The sequence below is a fragment of the Macaca mulatta genome, chromosome 9 (genome assembly GCF_049350105.2).
Source record: "Macaca mulatta isolate MMU2019108-1 chromosome 9, T2T-MMU8v2.0, whole genome shotgun sequence".
In the NCBI taxonomy this organism is placed as follows: domain Eukaryota; kingdom Metazoa; phylum Chordata; class Mammalia; order Primates; family Cercopithecidae; genus Macaca; species Macaca mulatta.
Genome location: NC_133414.1, coordinates 52,543,363 through 52,561,932, shown reverse-complemented (window position 1 = coordinate 52,561,932; position 18,570 = coordinate 52,543,363).

The following is an 18,570-nucleotide window of genomic DNA, read 5'->3' as shown; positions in this document are numbered from 1 at the left end:
AAATCACTTCAGGAGGAAAACAACACCCTTCCTTTAGTGCTGACAAGCAGGGGCCCAAAGAACCTTATGCAGGTTTTATAGCCAGGTTACAGGAGTCTCTTAAAAAGGTAATTGTAGATTCGGCTGCTAAGGATATAGTGTTGCAGTTATTAGCTTTCGACAAAGCCAATCCTGAGTGCCAAGCCGCTCTGTGACCTATTAGAGGAAGAGCACATTTGGTTGACTATATTAAAGCTTGTAATGGTGTCAGAGGTAATCTGTATAAAGCTACTCTACTGGCCCAGGCAATGGCAGGACTGAGAGTGGGTAAAAGAAATACTCTGTTTCCTGGAGCTGGTTGTGGGAAACATGGTCATACTAAGAAAAAATGTAGAAAACATCGGTGAGTCAGACCACCAGTTGGGGGAAAATAGAAAACTGCTGAGCCTGAAATATGTCCAAAATGCAAAAAAGGAAAACACTGGGCTAATCAGTGTCACTCTAAGTTTGATAAAGATGGGAACCCAATTTTGGGAAATGCCATGAGGGGCCTGTCCCAGGCCCCATTCCAAACCGGGGAATTTCTGGCTGAGGCCACTCCCTCACCCCTGTACAATGCCTGTCCCCCACCACTGCCAGTAGTGCTGCAGTAGCTTTATGCTGCACAAAAGCTGTGAAACTTCTGCCTGGGGAACCCCCACAAAAAGTGCCCAACAGGAGTCTGTGGACCATTGCCAGGGGGGACAATAGGATTACTTTTAGGAAAACCTACTGTAGGTTTAAAAGGGGTACAAATACATACAGGAGTCATTGATTCAGATTAAAATGGGGAAATTCAAATTGTTATATCTACTTCTGTTCCCTGGAAAGCAGAGTCAGTAGAGCACATAGCACAGCTCCTGATTGTGCCATATGTGGGAATGGGAAAAAGTGAAATGAAATGAACAGGAGGATTTGGAAGCACAAATAAATAAAGCAAAGAAGGTTATTGGGTGGATCAAATTAATGATAAACATCCTACCTATGAAATAACTATTCAGGGAAAAATTTTAAAGGATTGGTAGATACAGGAGCAGACATTTCAATCATTTCTCTACAGCGCTGGACATCCACATGGCCAATTCAACTCACTCAATTTAACACAGTTGGAGTTGGTAAAGCCTCTGAAGTATATCAAAGTAGTTATATTTTGCATTGTGAAGGACTCAATGAACAATCTGGGACTATTCAACCAATTGTAACTTTTGTACCTGTAAATTTATAAGGAAGAGATTTATTATAGCAATGGAGCACACAAGTGTTAATTCCAGAACAATTATATAGCTCTCAGAGTCAGCATATGATGCAAGAGATGGTGTATGTGTCTGGCATGGGATTAAGAAAAAATTTACAAGGGTTAAAGAAACCACTTCAAGTGAAAGGACAGAATTCTCACCAGGGTTAAGATATCATTTTTGATGGCGGCCATTGTTAAGCCTTCAGAACCTATACCTTTAAAATGGTTAACAGATAAGCCAATTTGGATAGAACAGTGGCTGCTGAGTGAAGAGAAACTGGAGGCTTTAGAGGACTTAGTTACTGAACAATTAGGAAAAGGACACATAGCTCCAGCATTTTCCCCCTGGAATTCTCCAGTCTTTGTTATTAAGAAAAAGTCACATAAATGGAGAATGTTGACAGATCTTACAGCCATTAATTCAGTTATACAACCTACTGGTGCATTGCAGCCAGGATTGCCTTCTCCTGCTATGATTCCAAAAAATTGACCTTTAATAGTCATAGATTGAAAAGACTGTTTCGTTACTATCCCCTTAGCTGAGCAAGACTGTGAATGGTTTCCATTTACAATTCCTGTGGTAAACAACCTGCAGCCTGCTAAGCATTTTCACTGGGAAGTGTTGCCACAAGGCATGTTAAACAGTCCAACAATTTGTCAGACTTATGTAGAACAAGCTGTCGAACCTACTCATAAAAAATATGTCACAGTGTTACATTATTCATTATATGGACAATATTCTTTGTGCTGCCCCCACTCAGGAAATATTACTCCAATGTTATGATCACTTGCAAAACTCGATTTCTCATGCCAGTTTAATTATAGCTCCTGACAAAATTCAGACTACTCCTCCTTACTCCTACTTAGGGACCTTAGTAAATGACACTACCATTGTGCCACAGAAAGTAACCACATGTAGGCATCAATTGAAAACATTGAGTGACTTTCAAAAATTACTAGGGGACATTAATTGGACATGACCTGCTCTAGGTGTTCCTACCTATGCCATGAGTAATCTATTTTCTATCTTTAAAGGAGATCCTAGTCTCACTAGCCCTCAGCAAGTAACAAAGGAGACTGAGGCAGAAATACAGCTGATTGAGAAGCAAGTGCATAAGGCTCAAATAAATAGATCCAGAAAAGACTTCAGACTTACTGATTTTTCCAACTCAGCATTCATCTACTGGTGGTGTTGTCCAAGAGTGTGACTTGGTAGAATGGCTTTTTCTTCCACATACTAATTCACGGACTCTAATTCCTTATTTGGATCAAATTGCTACTCTGATAGAAAATGGGAGAACTTGAATTTTTAAATTGCATGGATATGACCCTGGAAAAATTATCGTCCCCCTTACAAAGGCACAAATACAACAGGCTTTTATAAATACTCTTACTTGGCAACTCCATTTAGCTGATTTCATGGGTGTTCTTGATAATCACTTTCCAAAAACAAAGTTATTTCAATTTTTGAAATTAACTAGTTGGATTCTCCCTAGAATAACTACATTTAAACCAATTGAAAGTACTGAAAATGTTATTGCAAATAGGTCTAGTAATGGTAAAGCTTCTTATTCTGGATCAAAAAGTAAAGTTTTCCAGATGCCCAGTACTTCAGCTCAAAAAGTGGAGCTTGTAGCTGTAATTGAGGTGCTGACTACTCTTGAGATGTCTGTCAATGTAATTTCTGATTCTGCATATGTGGTTCATTCCACACAATTAATTGAAAATGCTCAGTTATGATTTAATACAGATTAACAACTGATGACTTTATTTACCTAGTTACAAAGTGCAGTTAGGAATAGAATGCACACTTTTTACATTACCCATATTAGAGCTCATACACCCCTTCCAGGACCTTCAACTACAGAGAATCAAGTGGCTGACCGCTTAGTTGCCACGGAATTATCTAATGCTGAACACTTTCACACTTTGACTCATGTAAATGCCTCTGGTATTACACGAAGATATAATATACTTGGAAAGAGGCTAAAGACATTATTCAACAATGCCCTACCTATCAAATGATTCATTCTCCATCCCTTACTGGGGGTGTTAACCCCCATGGATCGGAACCAAACTGTCTTTGACAAATAGATGTCACTCCTGTTCCTTCTTTTGGCAAATTGGCCTATGTGCATGTATGTGTAGACAACATTTTCTCACTTTGTTTGGGCTACCTGTCAAATGGGAATCTTCTGCCTGCGTTAAACAGCATCTTCTGCAATGCTTCACAGTCATGGGCATTCCAGCTTCCATTAAAATGGACAATGCCCCCAGGATATACTAGTCAAACTATGGCTACATTTTTCTTTCAATGGAATATTAAACATATCACTGGCATCCCATATAATTCACAAGGAAAAAGCCATTGTGGAATGAATGACTATCTCGCTAAAATGACAATTGAAAAAACAGAAAGGGGGAGACAATGACTACGGGACTCTACATATGCAATTGAATCTAGCATTATTGACTTTAAATTTTTTGAGCCTGCGTAAAGGCCAGAGCTATCAGCAGCTGAATAGCATCTACAGAAACCAGCTTCAAAGACAGAAGCAGAACAACTGGTTTAGTGGAGAGATCCGATAAAAAAAGTTGGGAAATAGGTAAAATAAAAACATGGGGTAGACGTTATGCTTGTATTTCTCCAGACCAAAACTAGCAGCTGATTTGGATACCATCAAGACACCTGAAACGTTATCATGAGCCAGATGCCGAGGAAGAGATTTTGGAGGAACCCAAGGACCCCCTGGTTGCAGCCACATCAAGACTGACAATAAGGAAGACACCAGTCCCAGCAAGCAACACTCATCAGGCACAGCAACCCATGTGGGGCCAGATCAAGAAGTCAACACAGATGGTGGAAGAAAGTCTGAAGACAGTGGAACAACCAGTTACAATGAGTAATCTAATGGTAGCTATGATGGCTGTGCTCACCATTACTGTGAGTATTCCTCCAGTACCTGCCAAAACAAAAAACAGTTATACTTATTGGGCATATATTCCTTTTCCACCACTTCTATGGCCAGTAACATGGTTAGACCTCCCAGTGGAGGTATACACTAATGATAGCTTTTGGATACCTGGTTCTACAGATGATAGAGGCCCATCTCACCCCAAAGAGGAGGGAATGATTATGAATATTTCCTTGGGATTTGAGCATTTAACTATTTGCTTGGGAAAAGCCAACGGGTGTTTACCTCCCAGTCATCAATCTTGGCTGGCAATAGTGCCTAAATGTAACATCTTCATGGCAAAATTACATATGCTTTCTGTTCTTAGTATTTATTGCAATGATTATGCTCCTGTAACTGAAGTTTACTGCCCTCAAAAACCTGTCTGTATAGTGGATTGTATATGGTCAGAAAAAATGAAGGTGTTTGCTTGGGAAGATTGTATTGCAGGGCAGGCAGAGTTGTTGTGTAATGATTCATATGGAGCCATTATTGATTGGTCACATAAAGGAGCATTTATGAGGCTCACCTCTCAATCTGTAGGTAATGGTCACCCTGCATCTAAAGAAAATGATCAGATGGTAGACACTATAAGAAGTACAGCAAAAGTTCCTATTATTTGGACACGTGGTATAGTGGCACCTCAACCCCAAATGATGTGGCCTGCTGTAGGAGCTAAACATAAAGAATTGTGGAAAATATTAATGGCACTGTAAAAGATAAAGATTTGGGAAGGGAAATCTACTAAGCCAACACAATATAATCCTAATTGCATGTTAGAATTGGCTCACAATGATTCAGTCTGGATACAGAGTTGTGTCTGTCCTCCCTTTCTGCTTGTAGTGAGTGATTTAAAACTTGATCTCCCTAATCATCATGTGACTTGTCAAAAATGTAGATAGTTTTCTTGTCTGAATTCTTCCTTGTATAATGCTGATCATTCTCTCTTAGCAGTAAGAGCCCAAAAAGGAGTATGGATACCTGTAAAGATTTCCCATCCTTGAAAAGCCTCTCCTCCTGTGCATATGATTACTGAAATTCTTCAAAGATTTTGAGGCACTCTCAGTGTTTCATTGCTACTTTAATTTTAATCATTACAGGATTGATTGCTGTCACAGCTACTGCCGTGGTAGCTGGAGTTGCTTTGCCGACACAGTACAAACAGCAGACTATGTAAATAATTGGCAGAAAAAATCTGCTTTGCTGTGGAATTCCCAAACTAATATAGACCAGAAATTAGCTAATCAGACTAATGATCGCTGACAAACTATCGTATGGTTGAGAGATTGTGTAGTTAGTTTAAAATATAGAATGCAGTTACAATGTGATTGGAATACTTCTGAGTTTTGTATTCCATTTCACCTGTATAATGAAATGGAGCATGAGTGGGAAATAGTTAAGAGACATTTAAAGGGTCATCCTGGAAATTTATCTTTGGATATTGCAAAACTGAAGGAACATGTATTTCAAGCCTCTCAGGCACATCTGACGTTAATGCCAGGAACTGAAGTGCTTGAAGGAGCTGCAGATGTATTAGCAGATATTAACCCATTAAAATGGGTCAAGACAATTGGAGGCTCTGTGATTTCAGTGATGATTGTGCCTTTAATCTGTGTTGTTTGTCTTTGTGTAGTCTGCAGATGCTGATCCCAAAACCTGTGAGAAGTAGACCACTATGACAAAGCTGCCTTTGCTTTTATCACTTTGCAAAAACAGAAAGAGGGACATGCTGGGAACACGCCTTAAGCCTGTCATAAACAGGCCTTAAAGAAATTGGCCATAAACAGGATTTTTGCAGCAATGTGACGTGCTAGTGATGGCTATGACACAAACTGCTAGAAGTTGTTGGTTTACTGGAGCAGGGTAAGGAACACCTGGCCTGCCTGGGGAGGAAAACTGCTGAAACCACAAACAATAACATGAGAGGCCTGTGCCTTAACAACATGTTTTTGCTGCAAATAATCAGCCAGAGACTCTCTCTGCTCCTCACTAAGAATGCTTTGTTTTTGGTAAGGAATACTTTTAGCTAATCCATAACCTATAGAAGCAATCCTTATCACTGGCTTGTTGTCAATAAACATGTGGGTCAAACTCTGTTTGTGGCTCTCAGCTCTGAAGGGTGTTAGCCCTCTGATTCCCACTTTGCACTTTATTTCTCTGTGTTTGTATTCATTCCACTAGCACCGCTGGGTTGGGCTCTCCACAACCAAGCTGGTCTTGGCACAAATCCATGCAAGCTCAGGTCCTGAAATCAGCATTGTGGAGCCTGTGGGTAGGAAAAGTCGACCCTCCGTGCATGTAGGCCTGGAACTTGGCCAATACTGTATTTTCCTGCTACGTTTGGTTTCAAATGTGGAAACTGCCTATACGGACCTACTGCATTTATTTTTTAAAATCCTCTGTAAATGGACCTGCACAGTTCAGACCCAGATTGTTACAGGATCAACCCTACAGTAGAAACCACGCATCTATTTTATTGTCTCTTGGGGTCTGTCTTTTCACCAATAAAATATGAGGGCTCTTGGGAGCAGGCCCCCCAAAATCTGGCAATAAACTGGCCCCAAAATTGGCCATAAACAAAATCTCTGCAGCACTGTAACATGTTCATAATGGCCCTAATGCCCAAGCTGGAAGGTTGTAGGTTTACAGGAATGAGGGCAAGGAACACCTGGCCTACCCAGATCAGAAAACTGCTTAAAGGCATTCTTAAGCCACAAACAATAGCATGAGCAATCTGTTCCTTAAGGACATGCTCCTGCTGCAGTTAACTAGCCCAAACTATTCCTTTAATTCAGTCCGTCCCTTCATTTCCCATAAAGGATACTTTTAGTTAATTTAATATCTGTAGAAACAATGCTAATGACTGGTTTGCTGTTAATAAATACGTGGGTAAATCTCTGTTCTGGGCTCTCAGCTCTGAAGGCTGTGAGACCCCTGATTTCCCACTTCACATTTCTGTATTTCTGTGTATGTGTCTTTAATTCCTCCAGTGCCACTGGGTTATAGTCTCCCTGACTGAGGTGGTCTCAGCAAGTGGCATCCATCATGGGGTCTCAGATGCAGGTCAGAGGGTCACTGGAGTGATGTTTGGAATGGAAAACTAGCTAGAGGACACCTGAGTACTCTTAAAGAAATCCCTGTGGTGAGTAAGAAGGGGAGCTTGGAAGGATCAGGGTAACCATGGGGCAAGTTTGGGGTCTGATTAGTTTCACCTTGGAACTTTTTCACACTGAAGATTAGGAGGAACGAGAGTATAATGAAGTAACAGAAGAGGTTACAGAGTATGTTTATTTACCAGCTATAGCCAAAGTGGCAAAGGAAGGAGAGGTTCATCCCTACCCTTCTGCACTCCCTCATTATTATTTTGAAGAAAATGGCCCTCCAAATCTTTCTTTTCTGGAGGACACTGGGCAAAAAGTAGTTGAACCAGTGACTGTTCAAGCAGTGCCTTGAGCGACCACTCTTAGTTCTATTCAGGCAGGAATTCAGCAAGCTAGACGACAGGGTGATTTAGAGGCTTGGCAGTTCCCTGTTAGAATACACCCCCCAGATCAACAGGGAAACATAGCTACATTTGAGCCTTTTCCTTTTAAATTACTCAAAGAATTTAAACAAGCTATAAATCAGTATGGACCAGGTTCTCCTTTTATAATGGGTCTGTTAAAAAATGTTGCTGTTTCCAGTCAGATGATCCCTACTGACTGGGACACTCTTACTCGAGCTTGTCTAACTCCTGCTCAATTCTTACAATTTAAAACTTGGTGGGCAGACGAAGTTTACATTAAGGCTGCTCACAATGTCCAGGCTCAATCCCAAGTTAATATAACTGCAGACCAACTTTTGGGGGTTGGCGACTGGGCTGGTTTAGATGCACAAGTGGTCATGCAGGATGATACCATAGAACAGCTTAGCGGAGTGTGTGTTCAAACTTGGGAAAAAATCACTACAGGTGGAGAACAATACCCTTCCTTTAGTGCTATAAAACAGGGACCAAGAGAGCCATATGTTGATTTTATAGCTCATTTACAGGAGTCTCTTAAAAAGATGATTGCAGATTTGGCTCTTCAGGATTATAGTGTTGCAGTTATTAGCTTTTGGCAATGCTAATCCTGATTGCCAGGCTGCTCTGTGACCTATCAGAGGGAAAACACATTTAGTTGATTATATCAAGGCCTGTAATGGTATTGGAGGTAATCTGCATAAAGTTACTTTATTGGCACAGGTAAGGGCAGGACTGAGAGTGGATAAAGGAAATATTCCGTTTCCTGGAGCTTGTTTTAACTGTGGAAAGCATGGTCATACTAAAAAAGAATGTAGAAAAAATCAGCAATCCAGGCCACCAGATAGGGGAAAAAAGGAAAACTGCTGAGTCTGAAATATATCCAAAATGTAAAAAACGAAAACATTGGGCTAATCAATATGAGTCTAAGTTTGATTAAAATGGGAAACCATTTTCAGGAAACACCATGAGGGGCCATCCCGGGCCCTGTTCTAAACTGGGGCATTTCCAACTCAGGCCATTCCCTCACCTCTGTACAATGTCTGTCCCCCACCACAGCTGGTAGTGCTGCAGTAGATTTATGCTGGAAAAAAAAGCTGTGAGCCTTCTGCCTGGGTTACTCCTGCAAAAGGTCCCAACAGGAGTCTGTGGACCATTGCCAGGGGGGACAATAGGATTACTTTTAGGAAAACCTACTGTAGGTTTAAAAGGGGTACAAATACATACAGGAGTCATTGATTCAGATTAAAATGGGGAAATTCAAATTGTTATATCTACTTCTGTTCCCTGGAAAGCAGAGTCAGTAGAGCACATAGCACAGCTCCTGATTGTGCCATATGTGGGAATGGGAAAAAGTGAAATGAAATGAACAGGAGGATTTGGAAGCACAGATAAACAAGGCAAAGCAGCTTATTGGGTAAATCAAATTACTGATAAATGGCCTACCTGTGAAATAACTATTCAGGGAATGATTTTTAAAGGATTGGTAGATACAGGAGCAGACATTCAATCATTTCTCCACAGCACTGGCCATCTGCATGGCCAATTCAACCCACTCAATTTAACATAGATGGAGTTGATAAAGCCCCTGAAGTATACCAAAGTAGTTATATTTTGCATTGTGAAGGGCCTGAAGGACCCGATGGACAACCTGGGACTATTCAACCAATTATAACTTCCTTACCTATAAATTTATGGGGAAGATATTTATTACAATGAGGATCACAAGCTCTAATTCCAGAACAATTATATAGCCAGCAAAGTCAACATATGATGCATGAAATGTGGTATGTCCCTGGTTTGGGATTAGAAAAAAATTTGCAAGGTTTAAAAAGTTCCCACCAAAGATTAGGATATCATTTTTGATGGTGGCCATTGTTAAGCCTCCAGAACCTATAACTTTAAAATGGTTAACAGATAAACCAATTTGGATAAAACAATGGCCACTAAGTAAAGAGCAACTGGAGGCTTTAGAGAAATTAGTTACTGAACAATTAGAAAATGGCACATAGCTCCAACATTTTCCCCTTGGAATTCACCAGTTTTCATAATTAAGAAAAAATCAGGTAAATGGAGAATGTTAACTGGCTTAAAAGCCATCAATTCAGTTATACAATCTATGGGAGCATTATAGCCAGGATTGCCTTATCCTGCTATAATTCCAAAAACTTGGCCTTTAATAGTCATAGATTTAAAAGACTGTTTCTTTACTCTCCCTTTAGCTGAGCAAGACTGTGAAGGGTTTGCATTTACAATTCCTGCAGTAAACAACCTGTAGCCTGCTAAGCATTATCATTGGAAAGTGTTGCCACAGGGTATGTTAAACAGTCCCACAATTTGCCAGATGTGTACGGGGCAAGCAAGTGAACCTACTAATAAAAAATTTTCACAGTGTTACATTATTCACTATACAGATGATATACTTTGGGCTGCCCCTCTCAAGAAATATTACTCCAATGTTATGATCACTTGCAAAATTCAATTTCTCGTGCTGGTTAAATTATAGCTCCTGACAAAATTTAGACTACTACTCCTTACTCCTACTTGGGGACCTTAGTAAGTGACACTACCATTGTGCCACAGAAAGTAACCACATGTAGGCATTAATTGAAAACATTGAGTGACTTTCAAAAATTACTAGGGGACATTAATTGGACACGACCTCCTCTAGGTGTTCCTACCTATGCCATGAGTAATCCATTTTGTATCCTTAGAGGAAATCCTACTCTCACTAGCCCTCGCAATTAAAAAAGGAGTCTGAGGCAGAGTTACAACTGATTGAGAAGCAAATCCATAAAGCTCAAATAAATTGAATAGATCCAGAGAAGACTCTAGATTTGCTAATATTTTCAATTCAGCATTCACCTACTGGTGTTATTGTCAAAGAACAGTACTTAGTAGAGAGGCTTTTTCTTCCACATATTAATTCACGGACTCTAACTCCTTATTTGGATCAAATTGCTACTATGATAGGGATTGGGAGAACTCGGATTGTTAAATTACATGGATATGATCCTGGAAAAATTATTGTTCCTCTCATGAAGGCTAAATACAGCAAACTTTTATAAATAGTCTTGGTTGGCAAGCCCATTTAGCTGGCTTTGTGGTATTCTTGATAATAATTTACCTAAAATGAAACTGTTTCAGTTTTTGAAATTAACTAATTGGATTCTCCCCAAAATAACTGAATTTAAACAAATTAAAGGTGCTGAAAATGTTTTTACAGATGAGTCTAGTAATGGAAAAGCTTCTTATTTTGGATCAAAAGGTAAAGCTTTTCAGACACCCTATACTTCAGCTCAAACCCAAAAGCAGAGCTCATAGCTATAATTGAGGTATTGACTGCTTTTGATATGCCTATTAATGTGATTTCTGATTCTTCATACATGGTTCATTCCACACAGTTAATTGAAAATGCTCAGTTATGATTTCATACAGATGAACAACTGATTACTTTATTTACCCAATTGCAAACAGCAGTTAGAATGCACCCTGTATACATCACACACGTAAGGGCTCATACACACCTTTCAGGACATTTGACCAAAGGGAATCAAATGGCTGATTGCCTAGTTGCTACTGCAATATCTAATGGTAGACACTTTCACAATTTAACCTGTGTTAATGCCTCTGGTCTCAAAAGCAGAAACAGCATTACCTGGAAAGAAGCTAAAGGTATTATCCAGTGATGCCCATCTTGCCAAATGGTACATTCCTCATCTTTTACAGGAGGAGTTAATCCTCGAGGACTGGAATGTAGCTCTCTTTGGCAAATAGATGTCACACATGTTACCTCTTTTGGGAGACTAGCTTATGTACATGTATGTGTGTACATCTTTTCTCCCTTCTTCTGGGCTACATGCCAATCAGGAGAGTTTCTGTCTGTGTTAAATATCATCTTTTGTGGTGATGGGCCCTCCAGCTTCTACTGAAACAGGTAATGCCCCAGGCTATTCTAGCCAAGCTCTAGCTACATTTTTCTCTATGTGGAATATTAAACACATTACTAGTATCCCATACAATTCTCAAGGACAACCCATAGTGGAAAGAATTAATCTCTCCCTAAAACAGCAGCTGCAAAAGCAGAAAAGGGGAGACAGACAATATGGAACCCATAGATGCAACTGAACCTAACATTATTAACTTTAAATTTTTTGAGCCTGCCCAATTGCCAGATGTTATCAGCAGCTGAACAGCATCTACAAAAACCAGCTGCAAAGATAGAAGCAGAACAAATGATTTAGTGGAGAGATCTGATAACAAAAATTTGGGAAATAGGTAAAATAACTTGGGGTAGAGGTTATGCTGGTGTTTCTCCAGGCCAAAATCAGCAGCCAATTTGGATATCATCAAGCCACCTGAAACCTTATCATGAGCCAGATGCCAAGGAAGAGATTCCAGGAGGATCCCAAGGACCCCCCTGGTTGCAGCCATGTTGAGGCTGATGCTGAGGTGGACACCAACTGTCATGAGCAACACCCTTTGAACACAGCCACCTACCTGGGGACAGATCAAGAAGCTGTCACAAATGGCAGAAGAAAATCTGAGGAAAGAGGGACAACAAGTCACAATGAATAATTTAGTGGTAGCTATGATAACGGTTATCACCACTACTGTGAGTATTCCTTCAATAAGGGCTGACACAGAGAACAGTTATACTTATTGGGCATATTTATAAATCTTGGCTGGCAATAATTCCTGGATGCAATCATGCTGACACAGTTACACATGCTTTCTGATCTCAGTATTTACCATAATAAATCTCCTATAATTGAGGCATACCACAATCAAAAACCTATTTGTAAACAAAATAGAACCTGGCTAGAAATAATGAACGTACTTGTTTAGGAAGATTGCATTGCAGACCAAGCAGAAGTGCTGCACAACAATTCCTATGGGATCATTATCAATTGGTCCCCAAGGGGATGTTTAGCTTGAGTTGCACCTCTCAGTCTGCATGCCACAGCCACACTATGTTCAGATGATCTGAACAAAATGGTCGGATGGTAGAAATGATAAGAAGTATAGCAAAAGTTCCTATTATCTGGAACCATGGCGGTATAGTCGCACCTCAAACTCAAATGGTATGGTCTGCTCTAGGAACTAAACATAAGGATTTCTGGAAACAACTAATAGCTCTTAACAAGATCAAAATTTGGGAAAGAATAAAAAAAAAGCATCTAGAAAGACACAAACTTGTCTTTGGATACTGCAAAATTAAAGAACAAATATTTAAAGCATCCCAGGCACACCTGACCTTAATGCCAGGAAATGGAGTGCTTAAAGGAGCTGCAGACAAATTAGCAGCTAGTAACCTATTAAAATGGATAAAAGCACTTGGAAGCTCTGTGATTTCAATGACGATTGTGCTTTTAATCTGTGTTGTTTGTCTTTGTATAGTCTGCAGATGTGGATCCTGACTCCTGTGAGATGTAGTTCACCATGACAAAGCTGCCCTTGTTTTCATTGATTTGCAAATCAGAGAAGGGGGACATGTTGGGAGCAGGCCCCTCAAAATCCGGCCATATACTGGCCCCAAAACTGGCCATAAACAAAATCTCTGCAGCACTGTAACATGTTCATAATGGCCCTAAAGCCCAAGCTGAAAAGTTGTGGGTTTACGGGAATGAGGGCAAGGAACACCTGGCCCACCCAGGTCGGAAAACTGCTTAAAGGCATTCTTAATCCACAAACAATAGCATGAGCGATCTGTGCCTTAAGGACATGCTCCTGCTGCAGTTAACTAGCCCAACCTATTCCTTTAATTCGGCCCATCCCTTCGTTTCCCATAAAGGATACTTTTAGTCAATTTATTATCTATAGAAACAATGCTAATGACTGCTTTGCTGTTAATAAATACGTGGGCAAATCTCTGTTTGGGGTTGTCAGCTCTGAAGGCTGTGAGGTCCTTGATTTCCCCCTTCACACTTCTGTATTTCTGTTTGTGTGTCTTTAATTCCTTTAGCACCGCTGGGTTATGGTCTCCCTGACTGAGCTGGTCTTGGCAAAGGCTTAATTAATTTATCCCTAAGTCCAATCTAGCTGTTTATCAATATCCTCATGAACCACTAAAATACCTGTTGTGGGTTGGATATGGTGGTCTTGCCTGTAATCCTAGCACTTTGGGAAGCTGAGGTTGTGAATAGAGATTGTGCCATCACACTCCAGCCTGAGCAACAAGAGCAAAATTCTGTCTCAAATAAATAAATAAATAAATAAATAAAACACCTGTTGTGAGGTCTTAGGGAAATGTGCCTGGCTCTGGCTTCTCCCTGCTTGGGTTGTTCAAATTATGACAGTGATTTCAATGAAAGAAAAGTATCTCACAATCTATGTTCTTTCTTTCTTTCTTTCTTTCTTTCTTTCTTTCTTTCTTTCTTTCTTTCTTTCTTTCTTTCTTTCTTTCTTTTTCTTTCTTTCTTTCTTCCTCTCTCTCTCTTTCTTTCTTTCTTTCTTTCTTTCTTTCTTTCTTTCTTTCTCTCTCTCTCTTTCTTTCTCCTTCCTTCCTTCCTTCTTTCCTTCCTTTCTTTCTCTTTCTTTCTTTCTTTCTTTCTTTCTTTCTTTCTTTCTTTCTTTCTTTCTTTCTTTCTTTCTTTCCTTCCTTCCTTCCTTCCTTCCTTCCTTCCTTCCTTCCTTCCTTCCTTCCTTCCTTCCTTCCTTCCTTCCTTCTTTCTTTCTTTCTTTCTTCTCAGACAGATCTCGCTCAATCACCCAGGCTGGAGTGCAATGGTATGATCTTGGCTCACTTCAAATTCTGCTTCCCAGGTTCTAGAGATTCTCCTGCCTCAGCCTCTCGAGTATCTGGGATTACAGGTGCCCACCACCACGCCCAGCTAATTTTTGTACTTTTAGTAGAGAGAGGCTTTCACCATAGTTGGCCAGGCTGGTCTTGAGCTCCTGACTTCAGGTGATCTGCCTGCCTCAGCCTCCAAAATGCTGGGATTACAGTCATGAGCCATTGATCACCCCACTCACAATCTTTAGTCTCCTCTTGAGTAAAATAGTTTTATAGATATATTCTCACTCAGCTGATCCTTTCTTATTTCTTAAGGAACATTTTGGGTATTAGTTTTTACCACAGTAAATCTGCCACAGTGACTGAGCCCCCAGCCAATATGAACTGCATAGGCACATCCATTGTTTTACATTGTGCAGTGACCCATGAACCAAAGGGTGAAAATGGTGCCTGACTGACAAATTTGAAAGCCTGATCTAGTACTCCAGAAGTTTCTTTATACTCCATTCATGTGATAGAAAAGATCCCTAGTGAGAATGCAAAGATGAAATGTATTTCATTTTTGAAATACATTTTATACATTGAAATGTATAAAAATAATAATGAAAAATGTAGAGATAATGTGAAAAAATAATAACAGGTCCATTGTTAGAAATTTCCCACACAAATTTTAAAGTATAAAATGCCTGGCAAGAAAACGTTTCAAGGGAAATGACACATGTGGAATTCAAATTACTCTTGGAGCACTCATAGCCTCTCTTAGTAGGTACAGTGAGATAGATACCCTAACAAGACAGTTTGTTTCCTTCCTAAATTTCAAATTATATTAGTGACTGATTTTATTATAATAGTCACAGGCAGTGTGAGCCAGAACTATTTCCATAGCTTCTGTAAAATTTGTGGCATTCTGATTCTTTTTTCCCCTGGATATGCTTTTATTGTTGTTCTTTTTGTTTTGGAAAATGGGCAGTGTGGGAAAGTCAATAAGGCTCCTGAATTTGTCTCCTGTATGTTTAGCATCCAAGCTGCTCAAAACTGCCCTAGGTGTGGAGTGAGAAACGATTTGCATTTCTGCCTTTCTTTTTAACTTTCCACATATCTGCTGTCAAATCTCCATATGCTATTTTCCACACCTCCCGTTTGGAAAATTCCTGTATAAATCCATCGTTTTACCAAATGCATTGTTTTAGAGCTGAACTGACTCAGCACTACATATGTTGTAGAATCTGGATGACTTCCAACCACCTTCTTACCTCTGATTCTTAAGTCTTGCATGCAGTTGGGTGGTGCTGCATACAAGACTTGGTTTAAACCATGGGGGGTGGTTTAAACCACATCCATGGCATTGGGTTCAACTGCTGGGAACATTAAAGAATTTAAAATTCTATTATGAGACTATTGAGTTTTTTCAACTTCATCCAAGCAGACATAGGTAAATTGATGTGCAGAAATATTTCAGAAAGTAGGTCAGCAGACATTCAGTTGTCCAGGGTGCCACCCATGTGGGCTGTGCTGAACACTCAAGCCATTTGTATTCATTAGGTCCTTTGGGGCTTGACCTCTTGTTGAGAAGCTGACACAGCATTAGACAACTGTAATAAAAAAGAATTAATTTATACTATATTGCATCATGAATCTGTGCATCACATTATTCCAAAATACATATTTTATAATTGTATTATGTGAGAGAAATTAATGTACCCATGGATGAGTATATACTGATTAAAACAGAAATATACAGACTATACATTTTTTTGATTATATGATTTTTTAAAACAGGAAAGTCAACGGTTACATTATATAATTTTATATTTTACATCATAGAAGGTAGTAAGAAGTTCTAGTATCTTTTCTTTCTCACAGACACTGAGTTCTGGCTAAATGCATTACAACTTTTAACAAAAACATTACTGCAAATATATAGTAATGTAAATCTCAGTTCAAAAATAAATCCTTGAATACTATGATCAAAACACTTTGACAATTTCAGAGCTGATTCTGTACCTCAAAGAGGTTTGATGACTAGAAAACTTAATTGAAATAAAAGACACTTCCATATCCCTGTTGACCTCTCCAGCCCAGTGATGTCTCCTCTTTCCCCCATCTCAGCTCACAGACGCCATATAGACCATGGTTCTCATGGCAGCCCTAAAGCAGTCACAGGTAGAGGCTCCCTCCAGGGCACTAAAACTCCCATCCCTGGAGTGTGCAGCCAGGCCTAGGCAGCTCCAGAACCCAGCTGACCTCACTTACTGTAGCCAGGGAAAGGTCCTATTTGTGGACTTCTTGCTGTAAGGGACAGCTCACAGTGCATGTGATTCGTCACATCAGGCAAACTGGCCACACTCTGCAGATGGTGAACTGCACATCCAGGAGCATAGGACAAGGCTATTCACAAGGAGCTTAAGTCGAAGCCCTGGCCAAGCTCTTAGTGTCTCCTATTCTTGACTGGACAACAGAGCAATGAATTGCTCTTTCCTGACAGCTCATAAATGCTCATTCAACCCACAGTAAGATTTTGCTACTAACACCATGTCTTCGTTTTCTGAAAATGACCTGTGTGTTTCTTTTCATAGACTTCACAATCAGGAGAGAACAGGTAATTAGGATGGGTTGGTTCTGGGGACCAGATATGCCTCCTTACTCTTCAAAATCAACCTCATATAAAACATCAATTTCCTGTCTTTAGATGATCTCAATATGTAACATGCAGCTGCTTCTCCCTGGTCCTACCAGCCTCAACTTTGTTTAGCCCTTAAATATTTATTAAAATTATTACCTTATCTTTCCAGTGAGTCCCCCAGGTCTTCCAGATTATCCAAAAGATTAATCCTCATAAATACAGATAATCACCTTGAAATATGGCTTCCTTCTAATTCTGTCTGGTTTCAGAAGTGCTGGTACCTTATCTCTTAGGTCAGATGCAGAACCCCTGCCACAATTTCAAGACCTCCTACAGCTGGTGCCCACACTATGTATCCCAGATCCACACTGAGGGCTGCCAGGGGTACCTGGGACTCAAGGAATGACACAGCAACCTTTTTAAAGATGTCACTAAAGGAGTTCTTAATTCAGAAACAAAATGATAAAAGAAGGAAACATCAGGAATGAAGAAAAATAGAAATAATAAAATAATGGATAAATACAATAGGTTAGCCTTCTTGAGTTTTTCTAAACTGTGATGACTGAAGCAAAAATTACTCCATGGTCTGATATAGTTCTTCATGCATGTAAATTATGTTGCAGAGTGAGGAGAAATGCGTCTACATGGAGATGAGGATTCTCCACATCACATGGCAGAATGTGGACAACAGTAGGCTCCAACAAGTGACATGCATAAAATGTCACACCTGAAGTAACAGAGGATCTAGAGAAACCCCTACATTCTAAAACAGTATAGATAAACCAAAATGCAATTTACAAAAATATTACCTTGCTGAGAACAGCTTCAGTTGGGGAGACCCTAACTCAGCAGTACTAGAGGAATTAAAGACACATACACAGAAATCTACAGGTGTAGAGTGGGAAATCAGGGGTCTCACAGCCTTCAGAGTTAAGAGCCTTGAACAGAGATTTACCCACATCTTTATTAACCACAAGCCAGTGATAAGCATTATTTTTATAGATTATAGGTAAACTAAAAGTATTCCATATGGGAAACAAAGGGATGGGCCAAAATAAAGGGATCAGTTTGGCTAGTTATCTGCAGCAGGAGCATGTCCTTAAGGCACAGATCGCTCATGCTATTGTTTGTGGCTTAAGAATGCCTTTAAGTGGTTTTCTGCCCTGGGTGAGCTAGGTGTTCCTTGCCCTCACTCCGGTAAACCCAAAACCTAGCAGCGTGGGTGTCATGGCCATCACGAACATGTCACAGTGCTTCAGAGATTTTGTTTATGGCCAGGTTTAGGGACAGTTTATGGCCAGATTTGGTGGGGGGGGAACTGTTCCCAACATGTCCCCCTTCTTTGATCTGCAAATCGATAAAAGCAAAGGCAGCTTTGTCACATTGAGCTACTTCTCACAGGAGTCAGGATCCACATCTGCAGACTATACAAAGACAAACAACACAGATTAAAAGCACAATCGTCATTGAAATCACAGAGCTTCCAAGTGTTTTTATCCATTT